This window comes from Grammomys surdaster, unplaced genomic scaffold (assembly GCF_004785775.1).
Source record: "Grammomys surdaster isolate TR1022 unplaced genomic scaffold, NIH_TR_1.0 169, whole genome shotgun sequence".
In the NCBI taxonomy this organism is placed as follows: domain Eukaryota; kingdom Metazoa; phylum Chordata; class Mammalia; order Rodentia; family Muridae; genus Grammomys; species Grammomys surdaster.
Window position 1 is genome coordinate 16,651,484 of NW_021604617.1, and position 17,596 is coordinate 16,669,079.

The 17,596-nt window shown below is 40.8% G+C and overlaps 1 pseudogene; it reads right to left on the reverse strand.

Moving 5' to 3' along the window:
* Positions 1-15,453: 15,453 nt before the first annotated feature.
* Positions 15,454-15,881, reverse strand: LOC114620663 (annotated as a pseudogene).
* Positions 15,882-17,596: the final 1,715 nt, after the last annotated feature.

A 17,596-nucleotide genomic window follows, 5' to 3' on the forward strand; every position in this document is an offset into this window, starting at 1 on the left:
ATGGGTGGGAATCAAGTGGGAGGAGCCATTCTTACTGAACTAGTTTGCTTTGATGTGCCACACTGAGGGATGTGAAGAAGGAAGAGTCGTGAGCACACAGTGTTTGCTGTTTGTGGGTTCTTTAGTTAGTTTCTTAGACTCCTTCCTTGTGCATCACCTTGGCCACCAAACTAATACAGAATCACCACATCCCTTCCCTAATTGGGTGATTTTAACAAAGGGTTGGGCCAAGTTGCTGCACAGAATGTTCTAGACAGTGCTTTAAGGTAATTAGGAAGTAGGCTAGATTTGCCTCTACACAGGCTGCTTTTCCCTCTGCCTCCTTCTCTATGGTTGTGGGAAAGTCTGCAGACAAAGAGTATTGTCCCAAGGTCTTTTATTTCTTAAAGAGAAAGAGGCTGTTACTTGTAGACCAGGCTAACCTGGAACTCACAGATATTGACCTTCCTCTGCCTCCCAAGGGCTAGGATTAAAGACTTGTGCCACCACTGCCCCAAGGGCCTTTCAAACACTGAGAACTCCTATCCTGCTGTGTATAGAATCCTCTTGAGACTGACTCTCCTCTGCTGTGCACATTTGCTATAGAGAAACTCCTATGAAAATATAAGTTTGACTCCCAAAGTCCCAGGATTTTTCTGCCTTTCAGAATCTTCCTTTGTCAAACAAAGGTAATTGACCTGACTTTCTTCCTTCCTTCCTTCCTTCCTTCCTTCCTTCCTTCCTTCCTTCCTTCCTTCCTTTCTTTCTTTCTTTCTCTCCTTCTTTCTTTCCTTCTTTCTTTTAAGAAGGTTAGGTGAAAAAATAATTGTGAGCAAATATTGTGATCTATAAATAAAAGGTCTACTCGTGTGCAAGAGTTTACCATTATTTGCCATTTGTACTGAGATGCTGTTAGGGCAATCATGTAATGCACGATTGAGAAAAATAGAGAAGACTGGTGCCAGAAGGAAAGCTTAATGACATATGCACACCTAGCAAAAGTAAGAAAATCAAGCATTCTGAAGTTACTCTTTGATTCATTGATTTTAATAAATCAATAAAAGTGTGCATATGGTCCTGACAATTCACTCCCATGAACACATGCGGTATCTAACGCACACACACTACCATTCAGTCCCCTTCTACCCCAGTGCCTCATGCTCCTCATCTCTCTCAGGAGCCTTCTAATCCCCTGCACACACTTGACAGACATCAGTGCAGCTTCTGAAGAGCCACATAAGATTCCTGAAATGTGATCCCCACATCGAGGTCCTGCTGTCCCAGGCACAGTTGTTCAGGGTGGAAAAAATGCCCCTGTGTTATTCAGCCTGATTGGCAGTATCTGCTGAGGAAAGGGGAAATCTGCAAGGGATTTGGTGACTCCACCTGCCCCCTCTCCTCCCGAGGGGAGACAGCTGCCTATCTTCGGTGCATGCCATCTCCTGTCCAAGCATTAAAAGATCTGACTGTACTCCCAGGTGCCCTTGAGTCAAAGCTGCCTGGAGAAGCCACACAGAAGACCCCAGCATAAGCGACATATTCATTCAGGCAAACAGCTGCTCCTCAGAAACCCAAGTGGGACTGGAATGAATCATACTAACTTGCTGAACCCAAGAAATTTAAATTTAAAATAAAACTTAATCGGATAAGCAATCGAGCCAGTTTTAACAGAGTAAAAAGTGGAGGGGAGGGAAGAAATAGTTATATTTTTCCCGTATATATTTATATATTGAAATTTTATGATAAGTACACAGTTTTTAGTAATGCTATAAATATACAAGAATGAAAATAAGCACATACTCTCCTACAACTGATTCCAGATAAAGCAAATATATCAGAGTGTTCATGGATGCATTCCAAGCCCTCTCCCAATTTAAGATCTTTGGAGAATTTCATCCTCCTGATATCATGAGTCATCCAGGCATGATCCTGGGCATCACAGAATAACAGTCAACTGAGTACATATACATGCTGAGGTTCCAAGAGAAACAAAATGCTTTCATCATAAGTTGGGTTGGATTCCTACCTCCATCTCTTCATCCCATCTTCACAGCCAGTTAATTGGTTGATGGAGCAAACTCTAGAGTAATGTGGAAAGGAAACCTGAAAAGAGAACTGAATTTAGACAGGACTGAAGTTATACTCATTCCTCAGGGTCTTTGGGGTTATAGAGTATATCTCAGGACTCTCTGAGATTACCAAGGTCTTCATGCTTCATTAAGTCTTTTATATAGAGTGATAGTGTTTTCATTAACCTTTGAACATTCCCCAGAATACTTTAAATCATCTCCATATTGGATTTAGATATATAGATATAGATTATATAGAGATAGAGATGTAGATGCATGTGTGTAAATGTCATTTAAATATGATCAATCATTTAGTGACTAAGATCAATAAAATAAAGATTTGTACAGTTTTGGTAGAGACTCAACTTTTCTCCTAATATTTTCTCTCCAGAGTGACTGAATCTGTGCTTGCAAATCGGGTAAATATGGAGTTATTGTCATGCCCAGTGTCATGGAGGAGGATCAGAGGTAGGACTCAGGAAGAAGCAGAGACTGGAGACATGACAGTCAATAGAACAGATAAGCCAAGTCTTCTGAGAGAAAAACAGCTTCCCTGGAACTCCAAGAGCATTTAACGAGTCCGGGTCTCACAAGTGCAACCTAATCTGGGTTTTTGTTTATCATCCACTTCCATGGCTTCATGTACTATATATGTGCCGATGACTCAGATGTTCTGAGCTCCTGACCTGAATGACCAACTGCCAGCACAGTATTTCCACTCAGCTGGCTCTCAGACACCCGAAACTCAGCAAGCCTGTAGACTCTGAGCCCTTGATCTTCAGCCTGCAATCTCTTACTCCTTCAGTGTTCTCTGTCTCCAGGAATAGCTCAGTCATTCCCACGGGAGCCCACACTAGAAACCTTTGATTCAGTCCTTGACAGTTGAGCTTTCTACTTCTAAACAGTCACCGAGGCTTACAGATTCAATCTCTTAACTCTTTCAGATCCATTACCCTTCAACATCCCCAGTGCCACACCCCTTGGCAAGTGATTAATGTCCCCAAACTCCTGTGAGATCCTCCTAACTTGTCACCTCATATCTCCCATCCCTCTTCCAATATATTTGTCCAAGTCTCTAAATTGGTTTGTTTCCCAAATCCATCAAATAGTCTAAGTCAATTGATATTTTTCTCCTTAAAATGATCAGATGAGTTTCTAATAAAGAATTTGTAATGGCTCTGTCTAACATCTCATTCATTCAACAGATATCTACCAAAGACTCCCATGTGTCCCACGCGGTGTTCAAGCTCTAAATTTCAACAAGGAATAGAATGAGTGGAAATCACAACCTCCAAGAAACCTGCAGGCTAGTGGTAGAGACAGGAAACATACAAAAGAAGTAAAATCGTAACAGTTTAGACTTCTGTAAGGAGAAAAACATGGAGGGAAGGAAACAGTAAGATAAACAGAAGATCTCTGAGATAGAAGCATGCAAGGATGAAGAAGAAAGCCCATAGGTACCTCAAGTGAGAGAAGGCACTTGGCAGAAGAAAGCACAGAGCCCCAAGAAGGATGCTGCTCAACATGGACAACATTTAGTGAACAGATCAGTGTGACCTGAAGAGAAAATGAGCTCAGAGAGGGCAGGAGGGAGGAAGGGTCACGGGGTAGATGTTGCAGCTCCTATAGAGCTCATATTAGATTATAAAAAAAAAGTACAAGACAAAACGTTATTCAGCTAGAAATAGAAGAAAGTGAGGAGTCATAGGAGAAGGGTAACCAAAGCACAGTCACAGTCACAGGGTGTTCTGAGAAATGGTTGTGAGCACTCAGAGTTAAGTATTACATGAGGCCTGTGCATGCAAAGGTGCATGCTACTGGGTGAATATGGTCAAGGCAGAGTAATAGGCAAATGAGCTGATCTCCATTTATTCAAACATAATAAAAGGAAAACTCAATGCTGTAGCTATATAAATACAGCTACTTGCCATCTTCAGATTTTCCGAAGCAGCCATTTTAAAACAGTAATATGTTTAGAGACAAAAATATCAGGTAGAAGATGGCCTTATGGAAAATCTGTGAGCTACAGAAGATAGGAGCTGCAGCCTCTATGGAATACAGAAGAAGCCAGTTTAGATGAAGGACACTGTGAGAAGCAGCCAGGGCTGACGTAAGAGGAAATTGTCATAACTTACAGAGTGAGTCATGGCAAGCTTTTAGATTTTGTTTTAAGTAAAATGTTTTGATCAGAAGATTTAGAGGAAGGGCTCAAAGCCATAAAGTAAAATAATATGATTTATAATTTTAATACTGTATGATTAATTAGGTACAAATTGAGAAGAAGCCAATAAGGTTAAATCAGACAAGAAAAACTGGTTGCTCAGACTGGAAGAACATACAGGCAGTATAATTTGAACAAATTGCTAAAAGACTGTATTGAAAGACTACTGCAAGATAAACCCAAGACAAAACAAGCCTAGGTTTTGGTCCTGAGCCACTGAATGCCCTCTTCTGAAATGTGGAGGATGGGCAGGACCAGAGATTGGAAATGAGATTAGAGCTACGGTTTGGCCAGGATAATTCGAGCTTACTTCTTAGACTTCTAAGCAGAAACACCAAATAAGTTTTAAAACCAAGAGTAAATATGAGTGGGAATTAATGTAAGGTCATCTGCATCTGAAGACTTTGGACAATATAGGGTCACCTAGAGAGAAATCATAACTATTGAACAGTCTGGTGGTATTGGTGCTCTTTAATATCTACCGGCCAACCAAGAGAGAAATGGCCAAGAAAGTTCAACAAAGACGATGCGGCAAGAGACTTGCATGCTTCTAAAATGCTATCGCAGGGCTGATGCAACAGCAGTGACCATGGCTGTGCAGAAGCCACCAGTGACATTGCAGGAGCAATTCCATTGCAAAGAGAGAATAAGAGATGGAAACACAGTTGCAGAAATAACAGACAATTTTTTTTCTAAACATTTGGCTATGACCGTATAGTGGTGGGGATGGTAGGATCGCTGATGATGATCTCAATAGCACTCTCAGACCATGTTTTTATGGCAATGGAAAAGTTTCAAGAGAGTGGCAAATCAAAGCTCAAGTAGAGAGCCACAGTCCCAGTGCCCTGTCAGACTTTTCACTAATTAATTCCAAATTCTCAGAGCTGCCTTCCAGTTGACTGTTCTGTAGTCTAGAGCCAAAGATTGTGGTTTCAGCTGTGAAATAGAATTCTCATGTTACCAGGGGACTGGACAATAAAGTGTGGCTAGGTCAAATCAAATGTGATGGAACAAGTAAGAAAGAACTATCTGTGCAGACCACAAAACTCTGAATGGACCTTGAGATAGATTGTTCTCCACTCGGATCTGTGGATGATTATACAGAGCTGGTGACATCTTGCTTGAAGCCTGAGTCTAGGAGCAGGGAGCCCAATTACAATGTGCTTGATCAAGGACATAATCAACTAGGAAAATATAGGTGTGTCTTATTTTAAACTGAAATTTTTAATGAATTGTTACTTTTTAAAGCCCTACTTAACATTTAAACTAATAAAAGTGTTTGCTAGACCAATTTTAAAGTTTTATTGATGTACAACTGATATATTACAGACTAAATTAAGGCATATAGTTTGATAACTTCTTACATGTGTGTCCATTCATGAAACTACTGCCATGGTAGCATTAATTATATATAAATACAATTTATGTATATAAATATACAAAAGTTTACACATTTGTATGTTTAGGTTTTTGGATCAAAGGTATCTTTTAAGGTGTTTGAATGTGCAATAATTCTGATACTTCTTGCTGAAAAACTATCCCTTGCCCACCAAGTCTACTTTTTACCTTTGTTAAATTAAAAACAAAAGAGTCGATTTGTCTCTCTGTGGCTTTATTTCTATACTCTCTATTTTGTTCTTCTGTCCTTCTATTTAAGTTACATTTTACTTGTGTGTATGTGTGTGTATATGTGTGTGAGCGCACATACGTATGAACTCACACATGTGAGAGAGCGTGTAAAGATAAGAAGACATCAATTTGGCAAAATATAATTGCTTACAACTGGTTCAAATCACAAGCAGGGTATAGCTCTCCACTCTTGAATCTGTAGTGCTTCTCAGCAGTGACTTGTAATTTATAATTTTCAGGAACATATTTTAATTACCCAAAACTCTTAGGTCTGTCCCCTTAATGTAGGGTGTCCAGTAGACTCCATTTGCCCCCTGCCCAAACCACCACCACCGTCACACACACACACACACACACACAAAACCAGCCTGTAGACTTATTAAAGGAGTAAGGTACAAATATCCAAGACCCCTGCCCGTGTTTTGTCTCTTCCAGACCACTACCCATTTACTACTGTCCAATGTCTTGGAAACCACATCTTACCCTGTTTTCTGTGCTTTTCTGTTGTTTTAGGCAACCAAAGTAATTCGTGAATAAGCTGGATTTTATTTCTCCCCAATATGCCTTTGTGTCTTGCTTTGGGGATTTGTTCATGTAGCTTCCTTTATTTAAAGTACGTATTCCTCCATGTTTTCTGCAGTAATCCTTGATTATCTCTCAAAGTCCAACTTGAATATTACCTTCTCTAAGGGCATCTCTAGTCCAAGCCAATAGCATTCTGTGAAGGTGCGTGGTGTTCCCCCTTTACCTTTTTGTATTACATTTTTCTGTTTAGACTATAAAACCTCAAAGAGAAGAGTCAAACGTTACTGCTTAATACCCAGTGAAGACCTCACCATTCAGCAGTCAGTCCATAAACACTTGTTGACCTACACCTTTCAGGCACAGATTCCCAACAATGGCTGTCTTTCCTTACAAACATGACCTGTTGATGGGCTAAATGATTTTTTTCCTTCTGAAAACAACAATCAATTAACTCATTTAACTCTATTACTGCTTAATGAAGTAAGAAGAAGTTTCTACAGGCTGTATTCCTGGGTCGAAGTATGGTGTGTGTGCGTGTGCGTGTGCGTGTGTTGGTTAAGGTTTCTATTGCTATAAAGAGACACCATGACCATGACAACTCTTAAAAAGAAAACATTAACTGAGTCTGGTTTACAGATTCAGAGGTTTAGTCCATCATCATCATAGAGAGAAGTATGATGGTGTGCAGGCAGGCATGGTGCTGGAGAAGGAGCTAAGAGCTCTTTCTACATATTGATCATCAGGCAACAGGAGACTATGTGTCGCAATGGGCACAGCTTGAGCATATGAGATCTCAGAGCCCACCCCTCCTCAGCAACACACTTTCTCCAACAAGGCTACACCTACTCCAACAAGGCCACGCCTCCTAAAAGTGCCATGCACTATGGACCAAGTATTCAAACACCTGAGTCTATGGGGGCCATTTCTATTCAAACCACCAGAGTGTGTATAGAGGGAAGGGGTGTCTCATGTTAGACTAGCCTGGAACCTGCTATGTAGACCAGGCTAGCCTTGAACTCACAGAAATCTGCCTGTCTCTGCTTCCCAAGTCCTAGGAATAACAGTCATGTGCTGCCACACCAGGCTCCAAAGGATATTTTTAATTCAGTACTGAAGCTTGAAAAGATAGCTTGTCTGTGTTAGGCAAGCAAGCACTATACACGTGAGCTATATCTCCTCTTGGTGAATATGTTTTTAATTTTTCCTTATTTTTGAGAATTTCATACATAAATACAATGAAATAGCATCATATTTATCCCATTTCCTCCTCTAATATTCCTCCCAGTACACTTCCTCTCCAAACTTCATGTTATTTTTGTTAATAGCCCACTAAACCCAATTAGTGCTACCCATATAGCCACATTTGTGACACCATCTAAGCATGGAAAACCTACTAGAGGCTGCATCCTTAAAATGGTGCTCCCTCCCTCTAGCAACTATTCATCGAAAATGTCTCTTCAGAACGGGGTGGGGACTAAGCATCATCTACCCCTTCCATACAAGGATTCTGGCTGGCCTGCTCTTGTTCAGATCTTATTCCTGTAGCCATGGCTACTGTAAGTTCACAATTGAGATGGCCATGCCATGTCCAGAAAACACTGTTTCAGAGCAATGCTCTCCACCTTCCAGTTCTTCTAAAATCCTTTCTACCTCCTCATCTGCTTCTTGGATGTTCTCTGCGCCTTGGTAGTGATGAGGTTAATATAGATGTCCTATATAGGATTGAACTCTTGACTTTGCAAAATCATTTATTGATTAGAGAGTTGGTGGTAAACACTAGGGAATACTTCATTCATACTACTGCTAATGTCTGAGAATTTTGACTTCTCATTCTCTGTACTACTAATACAAATTTTTTTCCAGCTTTACCAGTTCGTGGTGAGGCAGTACTATCTGATTTTTAAAAATTAAGTTTTGCTATGAATGAGGCTGAGAAACTTTTGCTCTTTTAAATGTTGATTTGTATTGGTTCCTAGAGAATTTCATACAATGTATTTTTAACATATTCACCCTCGATTCATAACTCACTCAACTTTATATCCCCAGTTTCCTAACACATGGAGTCCAAATTTTACTACCCATATAATCTTAAATATGTGGCTTTCCGTTGGAGCCTGGTCAACCCACAGGGAACATACCCTTAAAAATGACTCTTTCTCTCCCAGAAAATATTAATTGCCAATGGTAATTGGTAGAGGTGGAGCTTTTTTCGTCCTTTTTTTTTTCCTGGCTTGAGCTTGCATGGGTTTTGTGTATGCCATATCTATTACTGTGAATGCATACGTGCAACTGTCCTGTTGACCCAGAAAAGCTACTTTCCTGTAGCCGTCCACTGCCTCTGGCTCTGTCTTAGTTAGGGTTTTACTGCTGTGACTAGACACCATGATCAAGACAACACTTACAAGGACTACATTTAATTAGGGCTGGCTCACAGGTATTGGTATTGTCAAGTATCAAGTATTCAGTCCAGTATCATTAAGGCAGGAACATGGCAGCTTCCAGGCAAGCATGGTGCAGGAGGAGCTAAGAGTTCTACATCTTCATCTGAAGGCTGCTAGCAGAACACTGGTTTCCAGGTAGCTAGGATGAGGGTCTTAAAGGCCACACCCACTGTGACACACCTACTTCAACAGGGCCACACCTTCTAATAATGCCACTCCCAGGATATATACAAACCATGACAAGCTCTTTCGATCTTTCTCCCCCATCTTCCACAATGATCCCTGAATCTTGGAAGGAAGGAAGGAAGAAAGGAAGGAAGGAGGGAGGGAAGGAGGGAGGGAGGGAGGGAAGGAGGGAGGGAGGGAGGGAGGGAGGGAGGGAGGGAGGGAGGGAGGGAGGGAGGGAAGGAAGGAAGGAAGGGAGTAAGGAAGAAAGGAAGGAAGGAAAGAAGGAAGGAGGGAAGGAGGGAAGGAAGGAAGGAAGGAAGGAAGGAAGGAAGGAAGGAAGGAAGGAAGGAAGGAAGGAAGGAAGGGGTGTGGTATAGATGGCTGAGCATTCTGCAATCTCTTATTCTCCACACCTTGGATTACTTGAGTTGTAATTTTGTGTTAATCACAAACTACTGCAAAAAGTTTCTCCGATGAGAATTTAAAGGTATTTTAATCTGTGGTGTAATGATAAGTCAATAGGAGTTTGCTTAATATCATGTCCATTTAGCAGAGTATTAGGTTAGTATTAGTTTTAGGTTCTTCCCTAGTAACTGTGATCTTTCCAGAGACAGGTTTTTGGTCTTAATATTGGTACCAGGTGTGAGTTCCAACTTACAGAGAACTTAAATGCAATCATGAAAGAGTTGATTATCTCCCATGATATTTATGCCATTATTACAGAAATCCCCTAAAGGAACCTTTGCTTCCTATTGGGACTTCTCTGGTACAAGCATGTCTTGCCAGACTGCTTCTTATTGTAGCTTACAGGCCACAGGTATGATTAGTTATTATTTCTTATCACCAATAGCATGCATAGTACCACCATCCAGTAAAATGAGAGCTTACCATTAAAAATAAAGCTCCCAGGTTAGTACCAGCTTGATTTCTCTATACCCAATCCCCCAAATATGTTGCATCTTAATTAATAGGGTATTAGTGTCAAGTTCTGGAAGGCAACTAAGATTATTGGCAGTAGCCTATAATGTTTAGGAGTCTATGTACCTCATTGACCAACATCCCGGTACTGGGATTTGGTTTTGGGTTTGTTTTCTGTTTTGTTGGTTTGGTTTAGTCTGGTCTGGTCTGGTCTGGTTTGGTTTGATTTGGTTTTGGTTTTGATATTGGGTTTTTTGTTTTTGTTTGTTTGTTTGTTTGTTTTGTTCTGTTTTGCCTCTGGTATCTGGTATGGGTATTGTTGCTTGTTACAAACTAGCTCCATTTAAACTCTTTTTGCATCAATAGTGGCACGTGCCTTTAAAAAACAACACTTGAAAAGCAGAGGCAAGTAGATCTCTATGAATTCCAGGCCAGCCTGGTCTATACAGCCATTCCCAGGCCAGCTAAGGCTAATTAGTGAAACTCTCTCAAAAAATTTCCATAGATGTGTGTGTGTTTAAGGTTCCTAATACACTCATACATAAATATTTATAAATATACATATGTAGCAAAATGTATATATTAAGATATGTATGTGATATATATATGAATATATATATTCATTCTTAGGGCCTTACTATTGTGAGCAGACACCATGACCAAGGCAAATCTTATAAAGATCAACATTTAATTGGGGCTGGCTTACAGGTTCAAAGGTTCAGTTTATTATCACCAAGGTGGGAGCATGGCAGCATTTATGCAGGCATGGTGCAGGAGCTGAGAGTTCCACATCTTCATCTAAAGGGTGCTAGTAGAAGACTGACTTCTAGGCAGCTAGGTTGAGGGTGATAAGACCACGCCCACAGTGACACACCTACTCGAACAAAGCCACACCTCCTAATAGTGCCACTCCCTGGGCCAAGCATATACAAACCAATATATATATTCTACAGAAGTAAGTAAGTACATTTCTATATAACTTTTTGGTAATATCTTTAATGTTAAGTATCCCTCCCAAGTTTTTTCTAAATAAATCAATTCTTTCTGAGATATTTATTTGTAAACCATGATATATAGGCCCTGTTTACAACTGTCCTGTTTACTCTATTTCTCCATCCTCTCCACAGATGCACTTTTATCCCTTCTATGGTCTGCACTAGACTCTTGGTGTGGACTAGCACACACTGTGCCTTTTCAAGCTCAGTTTCAAGAGGGAAACCGATCATCAAGTTCTCTGAGCTTCAAAGAAGTCATTCTTTCTCCTTGAACCTCCAAAACCTAGGAATGAAAATGGGTTCCTACTCCCTACACTACCTTTATTCTATTCCCTCCATCCTGGCTACCACTCTGCAGTCTCTTTAGTAAATCTTCTACCACAGAAATCCCCTGAGGAAACCTTCGTTTCCTATTGAGACTTCTCTGGTACAGTTACTCTTATGGGTTTATATACTGTAATTTCATTTAGTAACTTATCAATTGAAGGAACACTCCATATAACTACAACGTAGATAATTACTACTCTGGTAACATACTCGGCTAACACTTTTCTTCCAACTTGAACTCTGCCTTTCAAGGTACTCCTTATATTTTCCTCCAACATAAAAGAACTCCCCCCACCCTTATCTGACTTAAAGGCTGTAACACTAAATGTGACCTTTTCAAAGTGCGTTCTGATTGTCACGTTGTGGGTTATAATTTCATTGGATTTCACTCTTAATTCTTTTCCTGGGCTCAGTCAATTCTCCACAGAAGTTTACAGGATCTTGATTACATCCGGATAATTTCACACCCAGCTCTCTATTTAGAGATTCTTTGGGAAGAATTCCCAGGTTGCCATGGGCCTCCTGGCTAGCATGAGTCCTCTCCAGTGCTCCACTGGCACAAGGCAGATCTGTCTTAAGTTCTCTGGAAAACTGTGAACATCCAGAAAATGGAAATTTGTTCTTTGAGTTACTTCTGTGTCCCCAGCTTCTAGCAACTGGGCCTAGGCCAGATTTGGGTAGTGTCCAATGAACTGTGTCAAATAAAACTTATTCAACAAAGCAGCCTTTTCTTGTTTTCCCCCATTCCTCAATTCTATACCATCCTGAGACTTACACATCCATCCAGCCCAAGCTGGCCCAAGAATTGTTCCCTATGGAATGAAGCATTATCACATCTTTTAACCCATAAAACACCTACAAGTAGGATCCATGCTCCCTAAAGAATCGAAATTGAATGAGTACGTAGGAAACTTCACATGCAGGGAGGGCTGTTCATGTGTGTGGTAACAAAACTCCAGATAGATGATAAAGTAATGACTCACTTCATTTAGAACTGTGAGGTATGTCGGGTAGGGTGCATGTATGGAACAAGGAGAGCTATCTTAAGGCAGGAAGACATAATGTTATCAACTGGAAATGGGGCTTCTCAAATTTAGTTGTCTTTTCACCGTGAAAAGTCAGTTATAACAGGAACAGACGGACCGGAATACGGAGGCAGTGATGGAGAATGAGGATAAACGGCAGCTTGAATACAAAGGCAACATCCTTGCATTTTATAAAGTTAAATGTCATTGAGGAAGACACTAGCGTGTATTGGCTATGTAATAACCACTGTCCGGAGCACCCAGGTACCTCAGTGTTAGGCATGTGTCATGACAGCAGTCGTTCATTAAACAATCACTCCTCTAATCATATAAGCTACATCACTAATAAAAAAATAATAATCTATTTTTCCATCATCTTTGAGACACAATTAGATCTTACGCAGTTACTCTCCAGTGTCTGTAAATGAACATAACCTATAGGTAATAGTCCTCTAATTCATTTGTCCACCTTTAGGGTGAAGCCTTGTCATGTCCTGTTAAGCCCACCTCACTGCCTCTCCTCCAGAAAAGAGGCGGGACAACTAACATTCACTTGCCTCTTTTGTTGCTCTTGTTAATCTCAGACTTCATCAAAATTCCAAAACGTTCCCACAGTTAGCTTCCTGCTAGTTAATGATTGTCTTATCACACAAGATCAGAGACAGGGAGCCTGCCACTAAAACCATGGTGATGGAGTCCATTGTGAACATCCACGTATTCTGAGGATCCACTTCAAGGCCAGCCTAGTAGCTGGTTCATGTTCAAAAAGCCTATGACCCACACTGGTGTCTGGGTTCCCTAGCTTTATGTACCTAGTTCTTCTCTGAACACTTTCTTTCAAGATATAAATACTGACAGCATTCTTTCCTGAAGCTGGAAGTCGGAACTGCCCTCTCACTAGGAGAACTAGAATGTTTGAGATAACCCATGTAATATATTCTGCCAAGAGAAACACAGGACAAGTCACAGCATAAAGGCCTTCTGTGTTTTGCAGGAAATTTCTCTCCATTAAGAGATTTTTTTATTTTAAACATTAACTAGAAAGCTTTCCAGTCTTGCTCTTAAAGGTCAAGACCAAGCTGGGGAGACAGGTGGGAGGGAGAGCCACTTGCTGCTGGTGTCAGGGAGTCCTAGGCTGCTGGTACTCCCCACTTTCCTGCCAGGATTGTAAAGACCAACATTCCCCTCCTTCAGATGATCCGGAAGTGGACTCGAAGTCTGTTTCAACGACTCCATCAGATGGAACAAACAAAAGAACAAACTAAAGAACAGACTTGGTTGTTGTTTTGGGAGGGGGAAGAAAAGCAAAGATTAAAAATACTTGGTTCGCCCCAGAGGAAGAAGAGGCAGAAAGAGTGTAAGAGTCAGAGGAGATGGAGGATACCAAGAAACCAAGGCCTTCTAAATCAACATGAACAAAACTCATAGGAACTTACAAACTCTGAGGCAGCAAGCACACGGCCTGCACCAGTCTGCACCATGCTCTCTGCGTGTATATTATGGCTTCCAGTTTACTCTTTTTATGGGACTCCTTGTGTGAACAAGGGGGTCTCTGATTCTTGTGCCTTTTCTTGGGCTCTTGTCCTTCTGTTGATTTGTCTTGTCCAATTTCGATGTGATGGTTTTTGTTTTATCTTATTATATCATTTTGTTATATTTTATTATTTATCTCTTGGAAGCCTGTTCTTTTCTAATTAGACACAGAAAAGGGGTGGGTCAGGATACAAGGAGAGATGGGAAGAGATGGGAAGGCGAAGAGGGAGGGAAAGCCATAATCAGGATATTATGTGAGAAAAAATATCTACTTTCAATTGAAAAAAAATACTTGGTTCACCCAGAGCCATGGTCAAGATAGAAATCCTAGCCATGGCTTCTGTGGAGGGGAGGCTGAGGGGTAAGTCTAGAGGCAGCTGATAGGAAAAAAAGAAAGAATTTCACCAGTTGTCGCTCACAAAGAGCTAAGGTTTTAATATGTAACCTGAGTTTCTACAGGGCCTCCAGGACATTGGAATGCGGTGACAAATGTGTTCTCATTACCCTGAATCACTAACACTTGCTCCTAACTACACGCTCAGCAGAACTTTAGTTCCTGACAATGTCTCCGACATATGTGACATTTCTAAAGAGTCCTGAGGATGGGCTGGAGAGATAACACTCATAGAAGCAGGGAGAGGGGGAGGGGATAGGGAGTTCCCAGAGGGGAAACTGGGAAAGGGGATAGCATTTGAAATATAAATAAATAAAATATCCAATTGAAAAAAAATGGGTCCTGAGGAAGGCTTTCGTATGGTCACAGATAAACACACCAGCTGTCAACGGATTCTCACACATCCTACTGACATGGTGACATTGAGTTGGTAATGGCTACCAAACTACTTTCTATACAATATAAGTAACACACTCTACGGCCAAATCATTCTACATATGTGTGTGTATGTATATGATGTATATGTCTATGTATAAATAAATAATTGATTTTAAATATTAATAAGATACATGTCTATTTATTCTTATATGGTAAGACTCTTGGATGGGATCAATAATACTGGAAACTCTCACTCTGTTACTAAGAAGAAGAAGAATTGGAATGATGGATCTAATCTCATGTTATACATAGTTTTTAGTTACACTTGAACAATATAACAGACCTTCCCCCGTCCCCTAGAGTCTCAACACAGTTTGGATCGATTTTGCCTGCTGCTTTTGTTACTCAGGACGGTTCTCACTAGAAGGAACTTGGTTTACCACGTCCTTCATGGGAACAAGGAGCTACATGTGATGGAGCCTAGCCTCTGAAGCCAGAACATTACTTTGTTTCTAATACGAGGGAAGTCAGCCGAGGGTACCACAAAAATAGCCCCTGGATTCCTGAACCGTTCTCTGGCCAGCCTAACCCCAAGCAAGGATTTCTTTCAGTTGCTTAGTTGATATCTGAGAACTGGAGTAAGCAAATGTGTTCTAAGAGGGATGAGGATATAAAAAGTTCTTGGGTGCCCGCTCCTCATGTCCCTGGCTCCTATCACACATAGCGTAACTTCACCTCTTACTACCGCTTGTCATGGGCCTTTTCTGCCTCTCCGTTCGCAGCTCTGTGTGTTCCACTTTACACAGATAAGTTTAAGACTACAATTCCTTCCAGTTCATCTTTTTTTAAAAAAAAATACAAGAGCACAAATCTATTTTTATTTATTTAGTCTGCATTAGTTTAAATCCGGGATGGGTACAGCATCACACGGATTCTGTGTCCAATGGCCTTTGCAGGAAGGTTGCTTCGGAATTTGGCACGAACCATGCCACTGTTTCCTTGGGCCCCAGTTACCTTCCCCCAGGTCACTCTGGTTTTGTTTGGTTTGCCTCCAGGAGTCACTGTATTGTTTTCTGCTTTGTACACATAAGCACATCTCTTGCCTAAGTAGAACTCGGTTCCATCTCGGGCATAAACACCTTCAATTTTAAGAAGAGCCATGTGCTCTCTTTGGTTTCGGAGACCTTGCTTGTAGCCAGCAAAAGTGGCCTTGCACCACAGCCTTCCAGACATACTTGCTTTTAGAAGTCCTGTTCCCAGCAGGCCTCCACAGGCTCCAAGATGGCGGAAAGAGCCCTTCCAGTTCATCGAAGTAACGTATTTCCTGAAGTAAGAAAAGAGACCACGACCACCCCTAACAACAAAGACAGAAACCCGCATCAGATGCCAAACCAGATGGACAGCTTCAAATTCTGTATCTGGCACACCTGCTTCATAGAAGACTCCACGGAGCCACCACGGAGCTCCCTGTCGGAGCCATCACTGAGCTCCCTGACTCCTGGCTCTCCAGCCTGGAGGGATTTCTGCTACTCTAAAATCTGGTAGTAGTCTGTGACTTTAGGCCAAGAGCTAGTTGTTCTGAATTTAGATATAAAGATGGGTAAAACATCAGGAGTCAGGGCAATTTTAATTACTGATCTCACCTCTCTTGTTCCCTGTTTTTGAATAAGATATCATTGCTAAACCGAGTCACAGGAGATTAAACACAAATATTAATATGAAAGCATCTGGTAATGTTTTTCACTTTCCTACACCTGATTTGGAAAGTAAATTATTAAGTGTCTATTGATGAAGACGAAGGGACCTGACACAAATGTAAATAACTGGACGGTGTTATGAAGTTATCACAATTGATTTTAGACAATCTTTTACAAATTGCCAATGTTCATTAGAAAAAAAGATGGACAGGCGTATTGTAGCAGACCATAACATGTTACGGTATTTTAATAGCTAGAATATTTCTTGATAAAGAGAGTATCAGTCCTTACATACATGATTCATTCACCCAGAAAATAAAATAGCTACTAGGTTCCCAGCGCTTCTCAGGATAACTAGGATATATTTGTAACACGACAAGAACTTCTGCTCCCCTCCCCTTAGTTTATAATCTCTTAATTAAAGATACAGAGGAAATATCGGTTACCTACAAATAACAAACTTTCCCTGTGTTTTTTAAAATTCAGTTTCAGTGGATCAAGAACTCAGGCACAACCTGACTGGATTCTTCACGTCTCAGCTGCTTCAGTTATTCACAGAGTCCTGGGTTTGTGGTCCCAACTTAAAAGTTACTCCTGAAGAATTCATGAGTGAATTCTCTCAGCAACTGTTGACAGTAGGCATTTTCTTGCAGTTTGGTAGAATGGGAAAACTTAGTTACTGCCATGTTGTTGCCAAAGGTCCCTGGATCCTTGCCACATAGATCCCCCCACGTGGATACTAGTTTCATCCAAGTTCACAGGCTGAAAAGCCAACAGAGGCTGCTAGCAAGATAGACATTAAATTCTTATATAACCTAATTACAGAAGTGGCCACTTCACCATATGCAATTAGTTGGAAACCAGTTCCATGCAGTAAAAGGATCACACACACTTTCACTAATGTAGGGTAAAGATCACTAGGCACTAACTTTAAGGTTGTTAAGACGGATTATAATGCTAAGCCAGTGACTCTTGGTGACAATTTTTAATAGCATTCTCAGATGGCATCTCATGGAAGTGACAAGTGAACAAATTTGAAAGGAAGCAAAGGTGTCCGGCATGTGAATATCTGTGGGAAACATTTCAAGCAGGGAAAACAGTAAGTGAAAAAACAAGTGAAGAATTTCTGCCATGAAAAAACAAAAACAAAGCAAACAACAACAAAACCTAAAGAGGCCAGTCAATTTTATTGAAGAATGTAGGCAGAGGAAGAAAGACATACATTCAAGTACCATTATATGGACTGAACAGGGTATATTTAGGAGTGGATGTGTGTCTGCATACATGTGTGCATATG